This window comes from Pinus tabuliformis, chromosome 3_1 (genome assembly GCF_031772625.1).
Source record: "Pinus tabuliformis cultivar Carrire ecotype Pingquan chromosome 3_1, CPIR1, whole genome shotgun sequence".
Classification (NCBI taxonomy): domain Eukaryota; kingdom Viridiplantae; phylum Streptophyta; class Pinopsida; order Pinales; family Pinaceae; genus Pinus; species Pinus tabuliformis.
In genome coordinates, this window is record NC_142301.1 from 354,998,015 (window position 1) to 355,023,506 (window position 25,492).

Consider the following 25,492-nt stretch of genomic DNA (forward strand, 5'->3'; position numbering starts at 1 on the left):
ACTTTGGAAGTAAGTAAATCGGAGTTGTGCACAGTGAAGTACAGCGTGAGAGAGAGTTGGTCAAATTGTAAGTGAAGGCTTCACTACAATGTCGAAGTTGCAGGCAGGTATCCAATATGAGGACAGGTTGGAAGGGTTGTCCAAATATAGTCCATGGAAGGAAAGGATCAAGTTGATCTTGCAGGTCAACAGGATCTAGGATTTTGCGGACAAACAGATCAAGAAGCCAACCGACCCTAAGGAGCTAGAAATATAGAAAGATTTGGATGCGAGGGCAAGATTGATCATCCTTGATGGTGTGAGGGATGCCCTAACACCTCATTTGTTTGGGAAGAACATCGCACATGAGAAGTGGATGGCTCTTCAGAATTTGTTCAAGAATAAGAACAAGAGTCGGTACTGGTATTAGAGGAGAGAAGTTGAAGGCCACCAAGATGTTAAAGGGTGAAAGCATAGCCTCGTATCTGACGAGATTGTCTTAGGTCAAAGATGAGCTTGCTGCCAATAGTGTGACTATCTCAGATGGAGATATGGTAAGGATTGCCTAGAAAGGGTTCACCAAGGAATGGAAGCCCTTCATCAAAGGGATCGTTGCCAAGGAGAAGCTGCCAGACAGGGATAGGCTGTGGGATGATTTCATTCAGGAAGAGTTATGAGACGAGGATCTTCAGCCGAAGCAAAAATCTCCAGATGATGATGTGGCACTTGCATCACGAATGGAGAGTAAGCATAATAAGGACTTGAGTAAAGTCAACTGTTTCAACTGTGGCGAGATGGGTCATTTTTCGTCGAGATGTCTGAAGAAGAAGGGAGATGATGAGAAAAGAAAAGGGAAGCATGCCGCCCTTATTGCCAATAAAGTAAATATGGATGAGCTCACTAGAAGATTGGAAGATGAAGAGGAGGATTTTGCTATGATTTCTCATTTCTCGCAGAGTACTATCAAAGAGGATGGATGGTACGTGGACAGTGGTGCAACAAAGCATATGACAGGGTCACAAGATATTTCTGAGACTATAGCTGGATGGGACTTGAAGTTGCACATTGTTTTAGTCGACAAGAGTTAGTTGGAGTTCCGAGAATTGGGTGTGGTGCCATTCAGGATGGAGACATGACATATGATGCAGGTCCAAGATGTATTGTTTGTACTAGGACTCAGATATAATGTGCTCTCCATCTCGATGATGGAGAAGAAGGGGTTTGAGGTCTTGTTCCAGGATCGAAAGGCAAGACTCAGGCTCAGAGGCTCTAAGTCTGATGGGATTGTACTCGGAGTTAGAGAGCATGGTCTCTACAGATTGATGGCCAAGCCTATGGATCATGAAAAGACGCAGGTGGAGTAGGTACAGGTACCAGAGAAGCAAGAGCAGATGTAGGCTTCAAAGGATAAGGCACCGGTTCTGGAGAAGAAGGTACACTTTACCAAGAAGGTCCAGGTTCTAGAAACTTAGAGGTAGTCTAGTTCGAGAAGGAGCTTGCAATTCAGAGGGAGACTCTACAACCCAAGAAGAGCGCGTGGTCAGTGCTAAGCAAGGGTGCTCCTACAACTGCCAAGAAGGAATCATGGAAAGAGCGGAAGACATTACAGGTTAAGAAGAAGAAGCAGGTTGCTTCCAGCAGTGACAACGAAATTTCCGAGAAGGGCGTAGTTCACCGTACAAGGATCGTTGTGATTGCGAGTGCCAAGAGTTGGGCAAGCATTGCGAGCAGTGATGATGATGACGAGATACTTTCTAGTCTTGGAAGTACCTCCCTCGCTAAGAGGGAGTGTTGATTTGTGTAGCTTGGGAGGTACTCCAAGCCCTAGAATTCAAGGTTTGGAGGGCAAAGCACCACAAGGGCAGCTTGTGGGCTTGCAACCCATGTATGGGGTTTTGGCACCCATCGTGTTTTGGGGAAAAACCATGATGGATTCACGGCATGTGATGGATGAGGATGATAGTGCTTGGAAAGACGATTCCAACGCAACAAAAATCGTCTGAATCCGAGTTGTCGTTTGGGAGAAATGAATTTTTGAAGTTTACATAATTATTATTAGTTGTCAAGTAGGTCGACTTGAAGAATCCCATGGACGTGTTTCTTCAAATGTGACGTTTTGGAGCCCTTGCATTTGGTATAAATATAAGGTGATGTGAGTGTTATTTCATTAATCCAATCTTGTGCAACACATACCTTAGAAAGAGAACTCGTTGGAGAGAAGAATTTTGTGCCCTAGCCGCAGCAAAAGAGGATCTGAAACAGCGTGGGTTAAGGTCTGTTCAGGGGTCCATTTTTGAGGACAGCACTGCTGGTGGGAGGGCTGAAGCCCTGATCTTGTAGGCCGCAGCCAAGGGAGTGACAGCGAGTTAGTTTGGAGGCTGTTTGGTGGGTGGACAGTCCTCATAAGAGGCTGCCACAAGTCTGTCTATACACCTGTAGGATGCCACTATCTTTTAGGAGAATAAGTTTGTGTTTAAGGGCTTGAATCTGCCCTAAAAGAGCAGCGTGGAGGGGCAGCCTCCCATTGAAGGACAGCCGCATTTCATAAGGGCAATTCTGGACACGATTTGAGAATGGTTAAAGACTGTGTTGTGTGCCGTAACTAGTCCCAAAAAATGCAGCAGTGCAGGAGCCGCAAACAGCAGTGTTTTGGTATGTGTTGGGTCAAAGGAGTTGACCAGTTTTGGATCAGTTTATCTAGCAGCCTGTTGGAGCCAATTGGAAGACATTCCGGGGAGGGAAGGTGCCTTCCTAGGAGCAGATTCGGTAGTGAAGTATTGGGTGTCATAGAGCTGGTTGGAGGGCAACGTGTTGATAGCCCAAAGTAGCCCTAGAAGAGCTATCTTGAAGGACGAAGAGCAGTTGAAGGTTGGGTGAAGATCGGTGCCGAAGTGCAACACTTTGATGGACGAAAGTTGTTGCTAGCGTGGCAGATTGGAGCTCGGGAATTAGGCCTACCCAGAGAGCAGTTGATGAGCCCGTGTTCATTGCAGCAGACATGACTTGCAGCAGATAGGAGGTAGCCCTCCTGGAGTCTCGAAGTGTAGATGCCTTGATGGACTAAGGTACTACTAGTGAACAGTACAGGTGCGAAGGACCGGCATGACAAGATACAACATAGAAGTGTTGCAGCCAAGTTTTTCATTGTATCTTGTAACCATAGACTGTTGTATTTATCAGATTTGGATTAATATAACGAAGATTGGTGATTGTACATTATTGTACAATTTTGTTTAAAATGGTGTATCATTGTGCGTATTGATTTACTGCTTTATATTTTCGCTGTAAAAAGTAGTTTATGGTTGAGATTCTTGGTTTGGTAGCATCAGTTATTTTAAGGCTCTAACCTAGACCCAAGGTCGTGGAAATTCAACATGGTATCAGAGCATGTCTGAGCTACTTTGGAAGTAAGTAAATCAGAGTTGTGCACAGCGAAGTACAACGTAAGAGGGAGTTGGTCACATTGTAAGTGAAGGGTTCACTACAATGTTGAAGTTGCAGGCATGTATCCAATATGAGGATAGGTTGGAAGGGTTGTCCAACTATAGTCCATGGAAGGAAAGGATCAAGTTGATCTTGCACGTCAACAGGATCTAAAATTTTTCCGACAAAGAGATCAAGAAGCCAACCGACCCTAAGGAGCTAGAAATATGGGAAGATTTGGATGCGAGGGCGAGATTGATCATCCTTGATGGTGTGAGGGATGCCCTAATACCTCATTTGTCTGGGAAGAATATTGCATATGAGATGTGGATGGCTCTTCAGAATTTGTTCAAAAATAAGAACAAGAACCAGGTACTAGTATTAGAGGAGAAGTTGAAGGCCACCAAGATGTTAAAGGGTGAAAGCGTAGCCTCGTATCTGACGAGATTGTCTCAGGTCAAATATGAGCTTGTTGCCATCAGTGTGACTGTCTCAGATGGACATATGGTAAGGATTCCCTTGAAAGGGTTCACCAAGGAATGGAAGCCCTTCATCAAAGGGATCATTGGCAGGGAGAAGCTGCCAAAAAAGATAGGCTATGAGATGATTTCATTCAGGAAGAGTTGCGAGACGAGGATTTTCACCCGAAGCAAAAAGCTTCAGATGATGACATGGCACTTGCATCACGAATGAAGGGTAAGCACAATAAGGACTTGAGTAAAGTCAAGTGTTTCAACTGTGGCGAGATGGGTCATTTTTCGTCAAGATGTCCGAAGAAGAAGAAGGGAGATGATGAGAAAAGAAAAGGGAAGCAGGTCGCCCTTATTGCCAATAAAGCAGATATGGATGAGCTCACTAGAAGATTGGAAGACGAAGAAGAGATTTTGCTATGATTTCTCATTTCTCACAAAGTCAAAGAGGATGGATGGTACGTGGACAGTGGTGCGGCGAAGCATATGACAGGGTCAAAGAATATTTTTGAGACTCTAGCTGGATGGGACTTGAAGTTGCACATTGTGTTGGGTGACAAGAGTCAGTTGGAGTTCCAAGGATTAGGTGTGGTGCCATTCAAGATGGAGATAGGACATATGATGCGGATCCAGGATGTACTATTTGTACTAGGACTCAGATATAATGTGCTCTCCGTCTCGATGATGGAGAAGAAGGGGTTTAAGGTCTTGTTCTAGGATCGAAAGGCAAGACTCAGGCTCAGAGGCTCTAAGTTCGATGGGATTGTACTCGGAGTTAGAGAGAATGGTCTCTATAGATTGACGGCCAAGCATGTGGATCATGAAAAGAAGCAGGTGGAGTAGGTACAGGTTCCAGAGAAGCAAGAGCAGATGCAGGCTTCAAAGGAAAAGGCACGGGTTCTCGAGAAGAAGGTACACTTTATCAAGAAGGTCCAAGTTCCAGAAACTTAGAGGGAGTCTAGTTCGAGAAGGAGCTTGCAGATTCAGAGGGAGACTCTACAACCCAAGAAGAGCGCGTGGTCAGTGGTGAGCAAGGGTGCTCCTACAAATGCCAAGAAGGAATCATGGAAAGAGTGGAAGACCTTACAGGATAAGAAGAAGAAGCATGTTGCTTGCAGCAGTGATAGTGACACTTCCGAGAAGGGCGTAGTTCACCGTAAAGGGATGGTTGCGATTGTTAGCGCCAAGAGTTGAGCACGAGATACTTCCTAGTCTTGGAAGTACCTCCCTCGCTAAGAGGGAGTGTTGATTTGTGTATCTTGGGAGGTATTCCAAGCCTTGGGGTTCAGGGTTTGGAGGGCAAAGCACCACGAGGTCATCTTGTGGGCTTGGAACCCAAGTATGGGGTTTTGGCACCCATTGTATTTTGGGGAAAAACCATGATGGATTCACCTCACGTGATGGATGAGGATGATAATGCTTGGAAAGACGATTCCAACGCAACGAAAATCATCTGGATCCTAGTTGTCGTTTGGGAGAAATGAATTTTTGAAGTTGACATAATTATTATTGTTTGTCAAGTAGGCCGACTTGAAGAATCCAATGGACATGTTGCTTCAAATGTGACGTTTTGGAGCCCTTGTATTTGGTATAAATATAAGGTGATGTGAGTATTATTTCTTTAATCCAATCTTGTGCAACACATGCCTTAGAAAGAGAACTCGTTGGAGAGAAGAATTTTCTACCCTAGCCACAGCAAAAGAGGATCTAAAACAGCGTGGGTTAAGGTCTGTTTAGGGGTCCGTTTTTAAGACAGAATTGTTGGTGGGAGGGCTAAAGCCCTGTTCTTGTGGGCCGCAGCCAAGGCAAGGACAGCGAGTTAGTTTGGAGGCTGTTTGGTGGGTGGAAAGTCCTCATAAGAGGCTACCACACGTCTGTCTATACACCTGTAGGATGTTATTGTCTTTTAGGAGAATAAGTTTGTGTTTAAGGGCTTGAATCTGCCCTAAAAGAGCAGCGTGGAGGGGCAGCCTCCCGTTGAAGGACAGTCGCATTTCATATAGGCAATTTTGGGCCAGATTTGAGGACGGTTAAGGACTGTATTGTGTGCCCTAACCAGTCTCAGAAATTGCAGCAGTGTAGGAGTCACAAACAACAGTGTTTTGGTATGTGTTGGGTCAAAGGAATTGACCAGTTTTGGATCAGTTTATCTAGCAGCCTGTTGGAGCCAATTGGAAGACATTCCAGGGAGGGAAGGTGTCTTCCTAGGAGCAGATTCAGCAGTGAAGAATTGGGTGCAGTGTATATAATATCGCCGAAATATCGACGATTTAAGTAAATATCGCGATATTTTGCCGATATATCGTCGATATCTCGGAAATATCGCGATATTTTTGGCTCTCGAAAATATCGCGATATTTCTGAGATATCGGCGATATATCGGCAAAATATTGCACAATGATGCAAAAAATCGCCCAGCGACAGTCAAAAAATTTTGTGCGGCTATAAAAGTCAGATTTTGTTTTTTTTTCAATCATTTTCATTTCTGATTGCTGGAGAAGGAAGGGGAGATCTATGTGCTTGATACCAAGGAGGGTTTGAGCATTGAATAGCTATTATCGCCACCAACAACGAAGATTTTGTTGATCTAAGCTTGAAGAACAGTGAGACAATTTCATTTCTTCCATTAACAGGTATGTTCAAATAAACCCCTATATTAATCAATTTTTTGTTAGTATTAGGATTGTTCTTGCTTGCCTATTTGCCTACAATCATTTTGTTTGTTTTTTTTTCCATTTGAAAAGATTTTCATGCCCATGAGCAAATGCAAGGGTTTTAACTTTTCTCCATATTTGGAGAGCAAACTCCATTTTTTTTAAACTTTCAAATACACCCTCTTATTGTCATTTATGGTTTTTCATTGAATTCACATTGCAAAATTGCAAATAATGTAGCAAAAAAATTATTTTGTAAAATGATGTGGTTATTACTTATTAAGTTATTAATTCCAATTTTTTTTTGGTGCCCTAGGTTTGAGTTAGCCCACTACAAAATTCAAATAAGCCAAAAGCCTTGGACCCATTTTGGGAGTATGGGAACCCTGAGGGTGGGACATATTGGGCATATCTTACATGCAAACTGTGTGGGACTAGGATGACAGGAGGGGTTACACGACTGAAATACCATTTGGCTAGACTCAGTGGACATGATGTTGGGATTTGTACAGTTTCTAGTCTGGAGCTTATACAAAAAGCTCTTGAGGCAATTGATGAAAAAGACAGAAAGAAGGAAGAGACAAGGCTGACCGTGCAGGTAGATCTTTCAAGATATCTTCTCCTGATTTTGATGTTGAGGGTAGTGGGAGGGGCACCACAGCTGGCACATCATCACCTGCTACTGCTAGTGCGAGGTCATCATTTTTTGTTCCACGAACAGGACATCGATCATAACCTGGCATAAAATCGCTTGTTAAAAAAAAGGAGAAGCAAGAAGCAGATAGAGTCATGGGGAGGTGTATTTTCTGGAGCGACTTACCTCTCAGCATCACCAAAACCAATCCATTTTGGCAGCCAATGTGTGATGCTATTGCTGTCGTGGGCCCAGGGTGCAAAAGTGCTACATATGAGGAGTTGCGAGGGCGAATTCTTCAAGCAGAAAAGCAGGACATCAACTCTAGATTGGGGGAGTTGAAAAAAACATGGGAAGTTACCAGATACACAGTGATGTCTGATGGTTGGACAGATAGGAAGGGTAGGGCCCTTCTAAATTTCTTGGTACATTGTCCTAGAGGTACCATGTTTATTAAAACGTTGGATGCATCAGAACATATTAAAGATGCAGCGACGATATGTGAGTTGTTAGATGGGTTCATTCAGGAGATTGGTGTGCAGAATGTGGTGCAAGTCATAACAGACAATGTAGCTAATTATGTGTCTGCCGGCAAGATGCTTATGGAGAGGCATCGCACATTGTTCTGGACTCCGTGTGCAGCACCTTGTCTCGATTTGTTACTTGAGGATATGGGGAAACTCTCCCTCATCAAGGAGGTGGTTGATATGGCTAGGAGCGTCCCCAAGTTTATTTATAACCATGCTTTTGTTCTTAGTCTCATGAGGAGGTTCACTAGAAACAAGGAGTTGCGGCGTCCTGCGATCACACGTTTTGCCACAAACTTTATTACTCTTCAGTCTTTGCTTCGATGTCAGTTCGAGTTTAAGCAAATGTTTGTGTCTGATGACTAGCGTAATTGTAGATACAGTAGGAGACAGGACGGGAAAGCCATTGCAAAAATGGTGTACTCTGAGACGTTTTGGCGTGGAGTAGAAGAAGCATGCTTAGTTAGTGAACCTATAGTAAAGGTTCTTAGATTGGTAGATGGGGAGAAGCCTGCAATGGCTTATTTGTCTGAGGGCATGGATAGGGCCAAGGAGGCCATTCATTCTTATTATGCAGACAAGGGTTTTGTTGGCCTTGATAGGCAGATGATGTTATAAGATGTGATTGATAATCAGTGGACAGGGATGCTTCATCGACCCATTCATGCAGCAACACTCTTCCTCAACCCCACATTTTCATACAAATGCGGCTTTGATTTTGATGGCGAGGTGATGGAAGGGCTCCATTCCTGTATTCATAGGATGGTACCTGATCCTGAGCTTCATAGCAAAATCAATCGCGAGATACAGTATTATCGGGATTGTGTTGGCCTATTTGGCTTTGATGATGCTATTAGGGAAAGGACCCTCTTCATGCCACGTAAGTGACAAGTCATCACTCATTAGAAATTAGAATTTTCAATTTAGAATTTCCTTACTTATAATTCTATTTTTTTTAAATTCAATTATGTAACTTTTATTTGAAAGCTTAATTATGTTTTAAGTTTTTGAATTTTTTATTTCTTTATTTTGTTGTAGATATTTGGTGGCGAAGCTACGGTGCAAAGGCACCAAATTTGCAGAAATTGGCCATACGAATCTTGAGTCAAACATGTAGCTCTTTACGGTGTGAGCGCAATTGGAGTGTATTTGAGAAAATACACGCAAAAAAGCACAACAGGTATAACTTTGAGCTCCAGCCTTCAGTTGAACAATTACACTTATTGTAATTTTTAATTTTTAATTTATGACCTTCAAGTGTCAAGAGTCAAGAGTCAAGACTCATTAGTTTTTTTGACACTCTTACAGGTTGGAGTTCGCATGCCTCAATGATTTAGTGTATGTGCATTACAACATCCGACTTCGAGTGAGGAAAATAGAATCACCAATGGATCCAGATGCCATTTCCTTAGACAATATTGATGTATTGTCTCAATGGAGGGTGGAGTCTGAGGAGCCCATCTTGGAGGAGTCACCTTCATGGTTAGAGCCAGATGATCCATTAGAACAGGGGCAACAAGAGGAGGAGGACTCGGAGGAGCAGTAGCACTCGGAGGAGGAGCAGCAGGAGGAGGAGGACACTGTGGGAGCATCAGCATCAACACCATCTGCTATAGATATAGGAGAGCACAGCCCCATACCTAGCACTCATTATTTGACATTAGGTGCAGAGGCAGGGCCAAGGCCTTCTACTACTAGGGGCAAGCCTGGCAAACAACCCATCATGTTTTCCCGTAAAAGGGGGAGAGGGCAATGATTTCAGATAGATAGTTGCTAGTTTTATTTGTTATGCTACATATAACTCATGATGATGAGATACTTTTATATATGTGATGTTATTTTGTATTGGTTCTCCACATTTGAGTCCTTGAATGGACAATTATCAGGGATCAGTAGGATTTGGTATCGCCTTTCATATATCATTTCTATTTGACATCATAGTGCTTTCTTCATATTTATGTGCCAATGTGTTTATTTCATGTTGTTATTGCTTTATATGTTCAAAAATACGAAAAAAATGAATATATTATGCATTTTTTATGCTTGCCGATATTTTCACCGATATTTCCAATAAGATATTTTCTGGACCCTCGCCGATATTTTGCCGATACCAATATTTTCAACACTGATTGGGTGTCATAGAGTTGGTTGGAGGGCAACGTGTTGATAGCCCAAGTAGCCCTAGACGAGCTATCTCGAAGGACGAAGAACAGCTAAAGGTTGTGTGAAGATTGGTGCCGAATTGCAACACTTTGATGGATGAAAGTTGTTGCTAGCGTGGCAGATTGGAGCTCAGAAATTAGGCCTACCCAGAGAGCAGTTGATGAGCCCGTGTTCATTGTAGCAAACGTGACTTGGAACAATGATAGGAGGCAACCCTCTTGGAGTCTCGAAGTGTAGATGCCTTGATGGACTAAGGTACTACTAGTGAGCAGTATGGGTGTGACGGACCGGCAGGACAAGATACGACATAGAAGTGTTGCAGCCAAGTTTGTCATTGTATCTTGTAACCATAGACTGTTGTATTTATCAGATTTGGATTAATATAACGAAGATTGGTGATTGTACATTATTGTACAATTTTGTTTAAAACTGTGTATCATTGTGCATATTGATTTACTGCTTTATATTTCTGCTGTGAAAAGTAGTTTATGGTTGAGATTCTTGGTTTGGTAGCGTCAGTGATTTTAAGACTCTAACCTAGACCCAAGGTAGTGGAAATTCAACAAGGATGATGAGTTCCAAGGTATGGCCATGATTTAGACTATGGTTTTGGTTTTATATCCTAATGATCTACTTTTGATAGGTGATGAGTCTCTAATGATCTAAATCGAAGAGAGATGGGTTCTGAAGCCCGAAATGATGTATCATGGCATGATGGATCGATTTATGGAATATGAAGAAGAAATTCTATATTGCAAAGCTATTGGAAAATGTTTTTGGATAATGGAAAAGCAAATCCTTGGATACCCCGATTTGAAGTTCAAAGATGTTGAACTTGACATGTCACCCGACTGTTGATTGAAGCATTGATGTTTTGTTTTGAATATCCATCTATATATATATGATGTGCATACAACCAGAATAAATTCATGATTGAGCCACTTCATTCACATAGAGTTGCCACCGAGCATCCTTTGAAATATCTGCAGGAGATATTCTATTTTTGAGGCTGAGATATTTCTCCTTTGATATGTCACTGCATGGATGTACTGTTGTTGATAGAGATTATTGTTAAGCACATTTGGATGTTGCTTTAGTATGAAATCTGCCATGATATCTTGGATGAGAGGTCCATAATACGATTGAGGATGAGTGCAATGTTTCTAGCATGGCTAGTTGTGAGGCAGGAAGAAGAAACTTCTTAGAGAGTTGTCTAAGCATGATCTGGATATGACATGAATACATTGTGATGACATAAGTGAAATCCGTCTGGCAGAAAATCCCATATTTATAGTTGGGACCGAGATACTCTCACAGTGCAGTTGTTCAAAACAAGCTCAGGCTTGTGGTTGGCACCTCCTTGAGAGGGAGGATGATTATGGTATCCTTTGGTGATTTATATGATTATTTATGTTCTGACATGATATTTGATTTTATGTCCTATATGAATAGGAAACAACCGCTATTAAGACAAGATGACACCAGATTTGAGTATGATGAGAGCAGCGTTGATCAAGGACACTGAGACAACACTTCCTCCCTTTCAAATCTCCTGGGGTTGTGGGAACTCTGGACAATATGGTATGACCCCTATCTGTTACCCATAGGGTTGAAGATGTTGCTCCCCTATCTTCATAGGGTCAGAGAATGTTGCTCCCCTATTTGGTCTTTGCAGAGTATACCCCAGTTGGCATCATACCCATAAGCTAGGCTTGTCGAGAATACCGCTCTTCGTTTGGTCAACGAGTTGAGAGTGTACTTGGGGTGTACAACCCAAGTCGATTATGATGCAGGTGTTCTACCACATGACTATTCAAGGTCATCGATGGGAAGATCAGTAGGCAATAGGATGGGTTGAGATAACCCTATGCAATTCCAGGTTGAGATTGAGCTCCCTAATGAGATCCCAGGGTCGAGATGTGCTCCCCTGTGTGATTAGATATCCTATTGCTCGATATGGGGTTGTAGATGTATAGCTCCCCCATGAGATTTTGGGTCGAGATGTGTTCCCGATGTCGTTCCAAGTTGAGATGTGCTCCTTGATGATATGCTCTCCGATGATGATTGATGATGATATTATGGGTAGTAGCCTGTTGGCAGAGATTCTAGGTAGCAACTTGATGGATAGAGGGTGGTAGCTTAAGCTCCCCTTCGGTAACAAATTCTTCTTCTTCTAGATTCGAGAATGTCCAGCATACGAGCAGGAACAATCAAGAGACAAACAGGAATAAGCAAGGGTTAGATCGAGATGTACACTGATGATCTGTGATGATGAGATGCTTGAGGTGGTCATGACATAATGACTACATGATAGGGATGATCAATGATGATACGTGATGACACTTGAAGATTCAAGAATGGCATATTAATTGATGGACAAATATTGGCAGGTGGAAATCTCCCTAGTTGAGAGGGACTGTTAATTTTTGCAACTGCAATCAACTTCCACCTTGGACAATTCAAATGACCGAGATAATGATTGCATTAGATTCCTCTTTTCGAGAGGACCAAAATAAACCTAAAGATCACCTTATTTGGACAAGTGAAAGTTGGTTTTTGAATTCATTTATTCACTCATGTATATTGGGTTAGGTCGGCCTCAACCCCAAGTGGACCCTCGTGAAAGCCTATAAATAGAAGAGACCTCAAGCTCATTTGGACAAATTGATCAAGCCATCTTCTCTTCTCTTATTGTCTTGGTTCGCATAGGTCTGACAGAGGAAATCTCGCGCAAAGGGTCCAAAACTACAGGGTTGAAGCTCGCACTGAACTAAGGTTTTCTGATTCCTAGACGATGGCACAGAACTGGGCATTTTAGTCCCTGGACGCTGCCACACAGTGGTCCTAACAGCATCGAGGGAGCCTTGGATGTTCGCACAAAGTGCTTATGGGAGCGTCCGGAAGGCTAAGGTTTCCACTGCTTAGTTTGGTCCCCAACGCACGCACAATATGGTCCTTGTTTATTTGGGGTAGCATCAGATGTGCTCTAGCCACGAAAATTGGCGGAGAGGCTAAAGCACATGAGATCTCTAATACCCAGAAATGGTTTGGGCAGATTCTAAACAGTTTGGGAGATATTAAAATAATTAATATTTTTAATGGAGTCCCTAAGTCTAAACTTAGGGAAAATAAAATATTAATGTGAATTAATATAAAACTGTGTTAGAAGGGTCCAAAAGTCATGGATCAAGCCAGAGTTAATCTTAGCCATTGATTAGGGACTTAATCTCGGTCGTTGATTTGTCAACAAGAAAAGTATAAGAGGAGGCTTGAGGGTCACTTGGAGAATACACTGAGGGAGACCAGTCAGTTCAATTTCTGGAGCGGGGTTAGCTGAGAAATTCGAACTAGTGGTCTGGTGAGCAGTCAAGAGGCAACAAGTACGAAACAGAGAGAAGAGATCAGCCACTGGAGACCAACCTGAGGCAGGAGAGGCAGACGCAGGGCATTTCAGGCAGACGCAGAGGCAGCAGGAGACTGCGCAGTCACTAGAGGGCCTGCGTGGGTGACACAGAGAGGCCCAGGGCTGACGTAGAGTGTTTGGGAGCCACGTAGAGGTCAGCCAAGCTGATGCTAGGACTAGGAGAAGTGCTAGAGAATTTTTCTCTTTGTGGGTAAGCCAGTTTGGCACCCTATTGTACTAAAGAATTGCTGAATAATAAAATCCTCCCTTGCTGCACCGGTTTTCCCACATTGGGTTTTTCCAGGGACTATTGTCCAAAATATCTGTGTCAATGTGTTGATTCTTGTACATGTGTTTGTTTCTGTATTACGGTGTGATATCTGCAGCAAAATTTATTTTAATGTTTATTGAAGGAATTTCATAAATAACTTATTGAAGAATAAGTAGGAAAAGTAAATTAGATGTTGCAGTGATAGAATTTTCACATGGTATCAAAGCGAGTAATCAGAGACAGGAAGGGAAAATCAGTTATGGGTCGAGACCACGATGCAGAGGCATCCACGTCAGGGGACTCGCACAGATTTTCAGAAGATTTTACAAGAGAAATAGACTTTGATTTCTCTATGTTGGCTTACAGGGTGGAAGAAGAAGTGGCTTGTATGACTAGTTCTGCATCATCAGAAGTGTGGTATATAGACAGTGGAGCCTCATGGCATATGACGGGAATCAGGGAATGTTTCTCAGAATATCGAGAAGAGAAGATGAACTTTCAGATCACCATGGGGAACAAGGCAAAGTGTACTCCAGTAGGGAAGGGTACCATAGTTTTTCAAACAGAATTGAGAGAACGGTTCTATGCTACAAATGTGCTGCATGTACCAGGATTGGGGATGAACTTACTTTCCGTGTCGCAACTTCAAGGCAAGGGCTATGACGTCTACTTCATCAAGGAGAAGGTATACGTCAAACACCCGAGCTGGAAAAAGAAAGTGCAGATCAGGATCAAAAGTAACAGGTTGTATAGATTACAACTAGAATCACCAATGGCACTAATAGGCAATCATGGAGACAAGGACTTGAATGAACTATGGCACAGAAGAATGGGTCATTTGCACCATGGAGCTTTGAGAATTCTCAGGAGCACTGTAACAGGAGTTTCGGATCTGAGTACGGAACGAGATGATGTATGCAGAGGATGCGCTCTAGGAAAGTATGCCAAGGCAGCATTTCCTAGGAGCAAACACAGGGCCAAGAGTGTACTAGGATTGATACACTCAGATATCTGCGGACCTATGTCCGTCAAAGCTCTTAGTGGTGCCGAGTATTTCCTTACCTTCATTGATGACCACTCAAGGAAAACTTGGATTTATTTTCTGAAAACTAAGGACGAGGTTTTCTGTCAATTCAAAGAGTTCAAGGCTCTGGTGGAGAATCTGACTAGGAAGAAAATAAAATTTTTGCACTCAGATAATGGTGGAGAGTATATCGATAAGGACTTCACTGATTTTGCGCTAAGGAGGGCATCAGAAGAGAGTGGAAAAGCTCCCTAGAATCCGGAGCAGAATGGAGTAGTAGAAAGAAAGAACATGACTATTGTAGAAGCAGCTAGGGCCATGATGTATGATCAGGTTATGCCAAAATTCCTGTGGGCGGAAACATGCAACACAGCAGTCTATGTTCAGAACAGGACTCCTCATTGGGCATTGGGCAAGATTACTCTAGAGAAAGTTTGCACAAGGAAGACACCTGAAGTCAGTCATTTCAGGATATTTGGGAGTCTAGCATATTGTCGCATACCAGAGGAAAAGAGCAAGAAGCTGGATCAAACTACGGAAAAGGGATATCTGGTGGGATATAGCGGGAACGCTAAGGCATACAGGATCTACCTTCCAGGGAGCAAGAAGGTAGTAGTTCAACGAGATGTAAAGTTCATGGAGGACAGGGCTTTCAGAAAATCTCATGAGATGCCTTCCGAGGAGCAGTCAAAAAAAGGAGCCACTGGTTAAGCCTCTTCAACCAACAAAAGTAAAAAAATCTTCCTCAGGTCAGGAAGATTCTTAGGATGAGGAGGAGGAGCTAACAGAAGCACCTACTAACAGAGGAAGAACTAGCAAGGAACTTCGTCAAATTCTGCAAGATGCAGAGGACTTCATCGGTGTGCCAAGAAACAATAAGAGGGAGCGAAAACGGCCAGATAGATATCAGGCATTAGTAGCTCACGATGGGGAGCCTGCGAGTTTCAAGGAGGCAGCTCAACATCAGGTTTGGATAGACGCAATGGTAGAGGGGTACAACTCCATAATGGTGAATGATGTCTGGGAGGTAGTGCCAAGGCCTCAAGACAGATCAGTGGTAGGTTCAAGATGGATCTACAAGATCAAATACGCTGCAGACGACAGTGTTGAGAAATACAAGGCCAAGTTTGTGGCTAAGGGGTATGCTCAAAAGGAAGGAATTGACTATGAGGAGACCTTCGCCCCAGTAGCCAGGTATACATCTATTAGGATCGTGATATCCCTTACAGCTCAGATGGGATGGGAGATTCATCAAATGGATGTCAAAACGGATTTTCTGAACAGGGTAATAGAAGAAGAGGTATACATTGAACAACCAGAGGGCTTTGAGACACATGAGAAGAAGTCTCATGTATGCAGGTTGAAGAAAGCCTTGTATGGGCTGAAACAGGCACCTAGAGCATGGTATGGTCGAATCGATGGCTACTTGCAGAAGATGGGATTTGTCAAGAGTGATGCAGATCCAAATCTCTACTATCTGGTTGTAGAGAATGAGCCGCTAATCTTAGTATTGTATGTGGATGATCTCTTTTTGACAGGATCATCCAGGCTCATCGGGGACTGCAAGAAGAATCTAGCCACAGAATTCGATATGAAGGATTTGGGACGAATGCATTATTTCCTAGGGTTGGAAGTTTGGCAGCAAAAGGGAGAGATCTTCCTTGGGCAAGGGAGATATGCTACAGAAATCCTGAAGAGATTCAGGATGGAGGACTGTAGACCCATGGCTACTCCAATGATCACCAACTGGAAGAAGATTGATGCATCAGAAGACAAGGATGTTGATCCCACCTTATACAGGCAGCTCATAGGGTCCCTGATGTATCTGGTCAATACCAGGCCAGACATTTGCTACGTTGTCAACACCCTCAGTCAGTTCATGGTGGAACCGAAGAGGGCGCACTGGGCAGCAGCCAAACATGTTCTCAGGTATTTACAGGGAACAATCGATTATGGACTCTTGTACACCAGGAGTAAGGATATCAGATTGAGTGGATTTACTGATGCAGATTGGGCAGGAAGTTCAGTGGATCGGAAAAGTACCTCTGGGTACTGTTTCAACATTGGATCAAGAATGACCTCCTGGTGCAGTAGGAAACAAAAGTTCGTGGCTCTGAGCTCATTTGAGGCAGAATATATGGTGGCAAGCACAACTTCGTGTGAGGCCATATGGCTTAGAAAACTGCTTGTGAACCTATTCAAAAGGAATATGGAGGCAACCAGGATCATGTGCGATAATCAGAGTTGCATCAAGCTCTCTGAGAATCCAGTGTTTCATGATAGGTCGAAGCATATTGATATCCGGTGTCACTTTGTCAGGGACTATGTCTAACGAGGAGCTGTACAGTTGAGCTACACTCCTATAGGAGAACAGGTGGCAGACATCCTCACCAAGGCCCTTGGAAGGACAAAGTTTGACAATTTAAGGAAAAGATGGGGATGGTAAAGAACCCATTTCAGTAGCATAAATGGGAGTGATAACAACACGATTGCAGAGGGAGTTGCAGTGCGGATGCAGTGTTGGGAGAAAGGACCAGCAGCAGCACGAATGCATAGGGAGTTGTCGTACAAATGCATCAGTGGTAGTAGCAGAGCCATGGGTAGCAGTACAAGATGCAGCAGTGCAGAGGATGTTGGGCAGCAGGCCTAGCATCAGCACAGGGGCCGATGCCGGATTATCAGGGTAATGCTCAGCGAGAAGTATTACTAGAGCACAGTCCTCGCTAAGAGGGAGTGTTGATTTGGGGTAGCATCGGATGTGCTCTAGCCACAAAAATTGGTGGAGAGGCTAAAGCACATGAGATCTCCAATACCCAAAAATGGTTTGGGCAGATTCTAAACAGTTTGGGAGATATTAAAATAATTAATATTTTTAATGGAGTCCCTAAGTCTAAACTTAGTGAAAATAAAATATTAATGTGAATTAATATAAAACTATGTTAGAAGGGTCCAAAAGTCATGGATCAAGCCAGTGTTAATCTTAGTCGTTGATTAGGGACTTAATCTCGACCATTGATTTATCAACGAGAAAAGTATAAGAGGAGGCTTAAGGGTCACTTGGAGAATACACTGAGGGAGACCAATTAGTTCAATTTCTAGAGCAGGGTTAGCTGAAAAATTCGAACTAGTGGTCTGGTCAGCAGTCAGGAGGTAGCAAGTACGGAACAGAGAGAAGGGATCAGCCACTGGAGACCAGTGTTGAGGCAAGAGAGGCAAAAGCAGAGGAAGCAGGAGACTGGGCAGTGACTAGAGAGCCTGCGTGGGTGACGCAGAGAGGCCCAGGGCTGACGCAGTCAAGCAGGCGCTAACGCAGAGTGTCTGGGAGCCACGCAGAGGTCAGCCAAGCTGATGCTGGGACTAGGAGAAGTGTTGGAGAATTTTTCTCTCTGTGGGTAAGCCAGTTTGGCACCCTATTGTACTGAAGAATTGTTGAATAATAAAATCCTCCCTTGCTACACTGGTTTTCCCACATTGGGTTTTTCTAGGGACTATTGTCCAAAATATCTGTGTCAATGTGTTGATTCTTGTACATGTGTTTGTTTCTGTATTACGATGTGATATCTGCAGCAGAATTTATTTTAATGTTTATCGAAGGAATTTCATAAACAACTTATTGAATAATAAGTAGGAAAAGTAAATCAGATGTTGCAGTGATAGAATTTTCATAGTCCTGAAAGCATCCGGGCTGCCATAGACGCTCGCACAGAAGCTTTATGAGAGCGTCTAGGGTTTGATGCAGATCTGGGTATGCTTGAGCCCGGACACCCTCATCCAGTTCACCTGGGAGCGTCCAGATCTATTCCGGATGCAATGTTCTAGTTCTGCAGAGACCGTTCAAAACTGCTATAGACACTCGCACATCCCCTCCTCCCTGCATCTGGGACTCAAAGATGAGATTTCAGTATTCCGAAGATTCCGTTCAGTGACAACAATGTTCAGCTCAGTGACGGCAGTATCCAGCAGTTGACTTCAGTCAGTGACAACACATTACAGTCATCAGAATCAGGGTTTTGATTATAAGCATGATTAGATCTGTTTCATGGATATCATAGTTGTTTTGTTGCATAGATAAAGTTATGGATCATTGTACTCTCTTTTGTTGAATCATTTGATGGTGATCTAAGAAGAAGAAGATTTGCAAGGGTTTTTCCCATAGTGGGTTTTTCCCTAGTCTCAGACCAATCCTGGTGTCTCTATGTGTGTGCATGTTTTTCTTCTATTATTCCTTTATGTTTCATTGCATTGATGATGATGATGTTGTTCTTTCTATATAATTGCATACACTGATGAATAAAGGTGTAGATCTGAATAATGTAATGATGATATGGGGTGAACTTAATGTATTAATGAAGAAATGCAATTATCAAAGCAAAGAACAATATAGCCCTATGAAAAATTAACAGGGAGTTCTCAGCAGATGGAGCAGAAGAGGCAAGATGAGGAGGAGTTGGTTGAACCTCCCACGACTAATGGTCGAGCCAACAAAGACGTTCGTCAGACATTGAGAGATGCAGAGGAGTTTATTGGAACTCCTAGGGTGAGCAAAAGACAACACAGACAACCTAATAGGTACCAAGCATTGGTGGCTCAGGTTGCAGAACCTTCCAGCTTTAAGGAGGTCGCTTAGCATCAAGTATGGGTAGACGCCATGGTAGAACGGTATAGCTCTATCATGAAGAATGATGTTTGGGAGGTAGTGCCAAGGCCGGAATACAGATCAGTTGTAGGTTCTAAATGGATCTACAAGATCAAATATGTTGCAGGCGACAGTGTGGAAAAATACAAGGCTAGGTTTGTGGCAAAGGGGTATGCACAGAAAGAAGGGATAGATTATGAGGATACCTTCACCCCAGTTGTAGATATACTTCTATCTGGTCAGTTATATCCCTAGCAGCTCAGATGGGACGACAGAGTCATCAGATGGACGTCAAGACAACCTTCTTGAACGAGGTGATAGAGGAAGAAGTGTACATAGAATAGCCAAAAGGCTTCGAGACTCATGAGAGGTGCACTCGTGTGTAGACTGATGAAAGCTCTATACAGACTCAAGAAGGTTCCCCGGGCATGGTATGGTAGGATTGACAGCTACTTGCAGCAAATGGGATTCGTCAAGAGTGACACAGATCCTAACCTTTACTATTTGACAGTAGAGGGTGAGCCACTCATTCTAGTTTTGTATGTGGATGATCTCTTTTTGGCAAGATCATCGGGGCTCATAAAGGACTGCAAGAGGAACCTGGGAGCAAAGTTTGACATGAAGGATTTTGGGTTGATGCACTATTTCCTAGGATTGGAAGTGTGGCAGAAGGATGGGGAGATCTTCCTTGGGCAATGAAGATACACTACAGATATTCTAAAGAGGTTCAAAATGCAGGATTGCAAACCAATGTCTACGCCCATGATCACCAACTGAAGAAGATAGGCGCATCGGATGACGAGGATGTCGACCCCACCTTATATAGACAGCATATTGGATCTCCTATGTATCCAGTCAATATGAGGCAAGATATTTGCTTCGCAGTCAATACCCTTAGTCAGTTCATGGTAGAGTCGAAGAGGGTACATTGGGTAGCAGCGAGGCACATTCTGAGGTATATGCGTGGCACAGACGAGTATGGGTTAAGATATACCCGAGGAGATGACGTCAGATTGTATGGATTCATAGATGCGAATTGGGCAAGCAATTTAGTGGACAGGAAAAGTATCTTTGGGTACTACTTCAGTGTTGGATCAGGGATGGTTTCTTGGTGTAGCAGGAAGCAAAAGTCAGTAGCACTGAGCTCTACAGAAGCAGAGTATATGGCAGCAAGCACAGCTACGTGTGAAGCTATATGGCTTCGGAAGTTACTGGTGAGATTGTTCGAGCAAAGGATGGAGGTGACCAGTGTCTACTATGATAATCAAAGTTGCATAAAGCTCTCTGAGAATCCAGTGTTTCATGATAGGTCAAAACACATAGATATTTGATGTCATTTCATTAGAGATTGTGTACAACATGGAGCAGTCCAGCTACAGTATGTTCCCACAGAAGTGCAGGTTGCAGATATACTCACGAAAGCTCTAGGAAGAGCTAAGTTCGTCTATTTCAGAGAACAGATGGGTATGGTGGAGAACCTGTTTCAGTAGCAGAGGCAGATTACCTTGGATGATTCTCAGTTGCAGCAGCAACAGATGAGAGGGAGTTGTAGTGTTGGCAGCAGTACAACAGGGCCAGCAGCAGCACAGATGCAGCGTACACAGAGGTGCGCAATGGTTGGTGGGCAGCAGCATCCAAACGCAACATGACAGGAGATGATGCAAAGACAGAGTGTTATCGCAGGATGTGCAGCACTAGAACACATTTCTCACTAAGAGGGAGTGTTAGTTTTTGTAGCATCAGATGTGTTCTAGCCATGAAATTTGGTGGAGAAGCTAGAATACATGAAATCTCCAAAACCCATAAATTGTTTCTAGAAATTTCGCTTAGAAGTGTCTCAATTAGATTATTAACCATTTTTCTTTTAATATTTCCTAAGTCTAAACTTAGGGAATATGGTTAATTAATCAGTGCTAATTGAGATAAGGTGAGAATCATCTAGAAACTCACACAGATTGATCCTAGCCATTGATTAAGTTTTAATCTTGGTTGTTGGTGCTCCAACAGTGGATTATAAGAGGAGGTCGATGTGGTGATGGAGAATACACCAGTGCAGATACTCAGTTGCCTAGGCAATTCGATTTTCTCAGTAGTAGTAACTCAGTAGAGAAGATAGAGCTAGAGGCTGAGTAGCAGGTGGAAGAGGAGGGCAGCAACATTCCGGGAGGAAGGTTTCTAGTCCCCAGAAGAGGCAAACAAAGGAAGGTCGAAATTCTCATAGGGTCAACATAAACTCTGCACAGAGGGTGACGTAGGAGGCTTAGCGCAGAGGCTAGGGAGGTCATTTCAGAGGCAGAAATTAGTTGTGGGGTGAGAGAAAATCCTCACAATAATTTTGCCAGTATTTTCCTCAGATTAGATTGCCATTTGTGCATCTAAACTTTTGTACTCATAATTGTTGTTGAAGAATTATAATAAAACCCTCATCTACTACATCGGTTTTCCCCCATCAGGTTTTTCCGGGGACAATTGTCCAAAAATAATTGTGTCAAATTTTTTTGTGTGTGTGCTAGAATTTCTCATTTTTCAGTATCTTATTTGTTAGAAAACTAGAGAGAAAAACATTAATTGAATTAACTAGCAGCTCTCATGTGAGCAAGTTGCACCTGGAGACTGCACAAACTGGAGCATACACTCTCATATTACATTAATCAAAGATGAGACAATAAATACATCTCAAAAGAATAGGGAGGTGAGAACAAACTCCTACAACCTAGGAACTAATCCTAACTTAAGGAGTTACGTTACAACCATGTAACCATTTCTCCATTAATACAATATAATATTAATTATTTTCAACTCTCCCCCTTAATGGAGAAAGGATTATCTTGAAGTCCTAACATCCCCTAAACAATTCAAACTTCACTTTCCCAAGAGGCTTTGTAAAAATATCAGCCATATTGTCACATGTTTTACAATATTCAATAACAATTTCTTCACTGGACTTTTTCCCTTACAAAATGAAACTGAGTATCTATGTGTTTTGTGTTCTTATGAAACACTGGATTGTTCGCCAGCTTAATGGAACTCTGGTTGTCACAATTTATGACAGTTGCTTCTTTCTGCTCTTCTCCTGCATCATGGAGAAGCCTCCTCAACCAGATAGCTTCACATGTCACTGCGCATACTGCTTGGTACTCGGCTTCAACTGAAGATAAAGACACAGTGCTCTGCTTTTTGCTGCTCCATGCTATTACCCCAGATCCAATACTGAATGCATAACCTGTGATAGATCGTCGATCATCCAGGTTACCTGCCCAATCAGAGTTTGAAAAACCTGCTAAAGTAACATCAGATGTATCAGTGTATAAAATACCATAATCACAAGTACCATGAAGATACCTCAGTACACTTTTTGCCGCTACCCAATGACTTTCAAGAGGTTTAGACATAAACTGGCTCAGCACACTAACAGAGTATGCTAAGTCTGGTCTAGTTGTAGTCAAATATATCAGACTACCAACTAGCTGCCTATACAAAGTAGCATCCACCTCCTTAGAGCCATCGTCTCTGCACAATTTCAGGTTCTGCTGCAAAGGTACTGATGTTGTCTTACACTGTTCCATTCTGAACTTTTTGAGAAACCCTCTGACATACTTCCCTTGAGTAAGGAAATTTTGCCCAGAGTCTCTCCACACTTCTAGACCTAGACAGTAATGTAAACTTCCGAGGTCTTTCATCTCAAAAACTTGTGACATTTGCAATTTGATTTCTTTGATTAATGCATCTGCATTACCTGTTATAATCATGTCATCCACATACAAGGAAATCAAAATTATCTGCCCCTGTTCATCATACATGGTATATAGATTTGGGTCATTCTTGCTCCTAAGAAAACCATGTCGTGAGAAAAATGAATCAATCTTCTCGTACCAAGACCTGGGTGCCTGTTTTAAACCATAAAGGGCCTTTTTCAATCTACAAACTAAATGCTCCTACCCTTGTTTAACAAACCCTTCAGGCTGCATTAAATAAACCTCTTCCTTTAAATCACCATTTAAAAATGCAAACTTAACATCTAACTAGTGTAGCTTCCATTGATGTTTTGTAGCTACAACAATTAACATTCTAATAGTATTCAGTTTGGCTACAGGAGCAAAGGTTTCTTCATAGTCAATTCCCTCTTTCTGTGAATAACCCTTTGCTACCAGTCTAGCTTTAAACTTTTCTATACTCCCATCTGCATTAAATTTAGGTTTATAAAGCCATTTGCAACCTATGGGTATTTTTCCTTCAGGCAATTCAACTAGTTCCCAAGTATTATTTCTGATAATAGATTCAAATTCTTCATTCATTGCAGCCCTCCACTCATGAGATTGACTAGCTTCTTTATAATTTGTGGGTTCTATAACATCTAAAATGTTTGACATTAAAGCATAGTCTCTCAATCTGGCTGGTAGTTGAGTCTACCTACCTGATCTTCTCGGTAATGGACTCACCTCAAATCTGTCTGCTTCAGACCTTAGGGCTCGACTTACTAATCACATCACCTGCATCCTGTTCTTTCTGCTGCCGTTGTTGTTGTTGTTGCTGCATGTCCTCACTGCTTTCTTCCATCAACAATGGAATGTGCCACTCTTCAAGGTTGTTCTCTTTATTTCCTTCCTCAGTCTGCTCATGAAATAGCACATCTCGACTCGCAAAAACTTTATGAGTCAAAGGATTAAATAATTTATAAGCTTTAAACTTAGTGCAGTATCCTACAAATATGCATTTCGTGGCCTTAGGATCTAACATTTTCCTGTCATCTTTGGGAATATGGGCAAAGGCTTTTGACCCAAAGACCCTTAAATGATTCACTGCAAGAATATATCCATAAATTGCTTCAAAAGGAGTTTTACAATTGAGACTTTTAGTTGGACTCCTATTTTTCAAGTAAACCGCAATGTTGATGGCTTCAACCCAAAAACCATTAGATAGACCCTTACCTTGAAGCATACTTCTTGTGCACTCCACAAGGGTTCTATTCTTACGTTTAGCAACTCCACTCTGCTGCGGAGTGTGAGGTACAGTGTACTGTTGAATAATCCCATGATTCCTGCAAAATTTCATGAACTCTCCCAACTTGTATTCTCCCCCTTGATTAGAGCGGAGAATCTTGATGAATTTCCCTGTTTGCTTTTCCACCATATTCTTGAATTCTAAAAAGCATTGAAATGTCTGACTCTTCTTTCTAATAAAATATACCCAAGAGAATCTAGTGCAATCATCAGTAAAGAGTAGAAAATAATATGCACCACCTAGCGACCTAGTCTACATAGGTCTACATATATCTATATGCACAAGCTCCAGAATATCTCTTTTCTTCCTATCAGCATTCAAAGGAAACTCTTCTCTATGCATTTTCCCTAATGCACATCCATCACAATCTAAATGAACATTCTGAAAAGCAGGTAATCCATCAACCATACCTTTTCTTTGTAGTAGCATGAGATCTTGTAGGTTCAGATGACCGAATCTTTGATGCTAGAGATTCTCGGTTGTCAGTCCTGTTGAAGCCAGAGCTTGGTGTGGCATGCTCTTGACATTCAACCTATACAGGCCTCCCATACGCAGTCCTAATGCAACTGGTTCCTTCTTGTTGTCCTTTATGACACAATATAATCTGAAGAATTTGACTTCCAGGGCCTGATCTGCCATCATTGACACAGAGATCAAGTTCTTCTTGATCCCGGGTACATACATCACATTTTTAATATATCTGATATTACGATCAGGTAACATCATCGGAATATCACCATACCCCTTGATTTGATAACCTTTGTCATCACCTAGATATATGTTAGCTCCACAAGTAGTTTCTTCAAAATTTTCGAACTAGTGTCTATTACCTGTCATATGTGAAGACGCGCCTGAATCTACGAACCATATTTTGGACTCATCCTCCTCAATAGCTGAAAGAGCATAATTAGCTACAAATAATCGAAGATCATGACTGTGACCTTCATCGGCAAAATGCCTTGTGTGCTTTCTCTGTTTACTTCTAGCCTCATCTTCATGTTTCTTAAAACAAAACTTAGCTAAGTGATCGGTTTTCCCACAGTAAAAACATTTAATATCAAATTTATTTGGAGACATACCTCTAAATGGTCTCTTCTGAAAACTGCCACCACCTTTCTGTCCCTGTGGTTGTTTCCCTTTGTATGGCTTCTTCTTCGCCATCAGAGCAAGATCGGCACTCTGTGGTCTCAAATTCTGCCACCACTCTTCTTCCTGTATCAGGATTCCTGTTAGCTCTTCAAATGCAGGGGTATCCTTCCTTGCAGACAAGCCTGTGATGAACATCTGGTATTCATCCATCATCCCGT

The 25,492-nt window shown here is 42.4% G+C and overlaps 1 protein-coding gene across 2 annotated transcripts in view; it reads right to left on the reverse strand.

Annotated features, from left to right (window-relative positions):
* The window catches only part of LOC149187176 (uncharacterized), a 359,479-nt gene that overhangs the window by 298,608 nt on the left and 35,379 nt on the right, over positions 1-25,492 (reverse strand). The window lies entirely within an intron of this gene.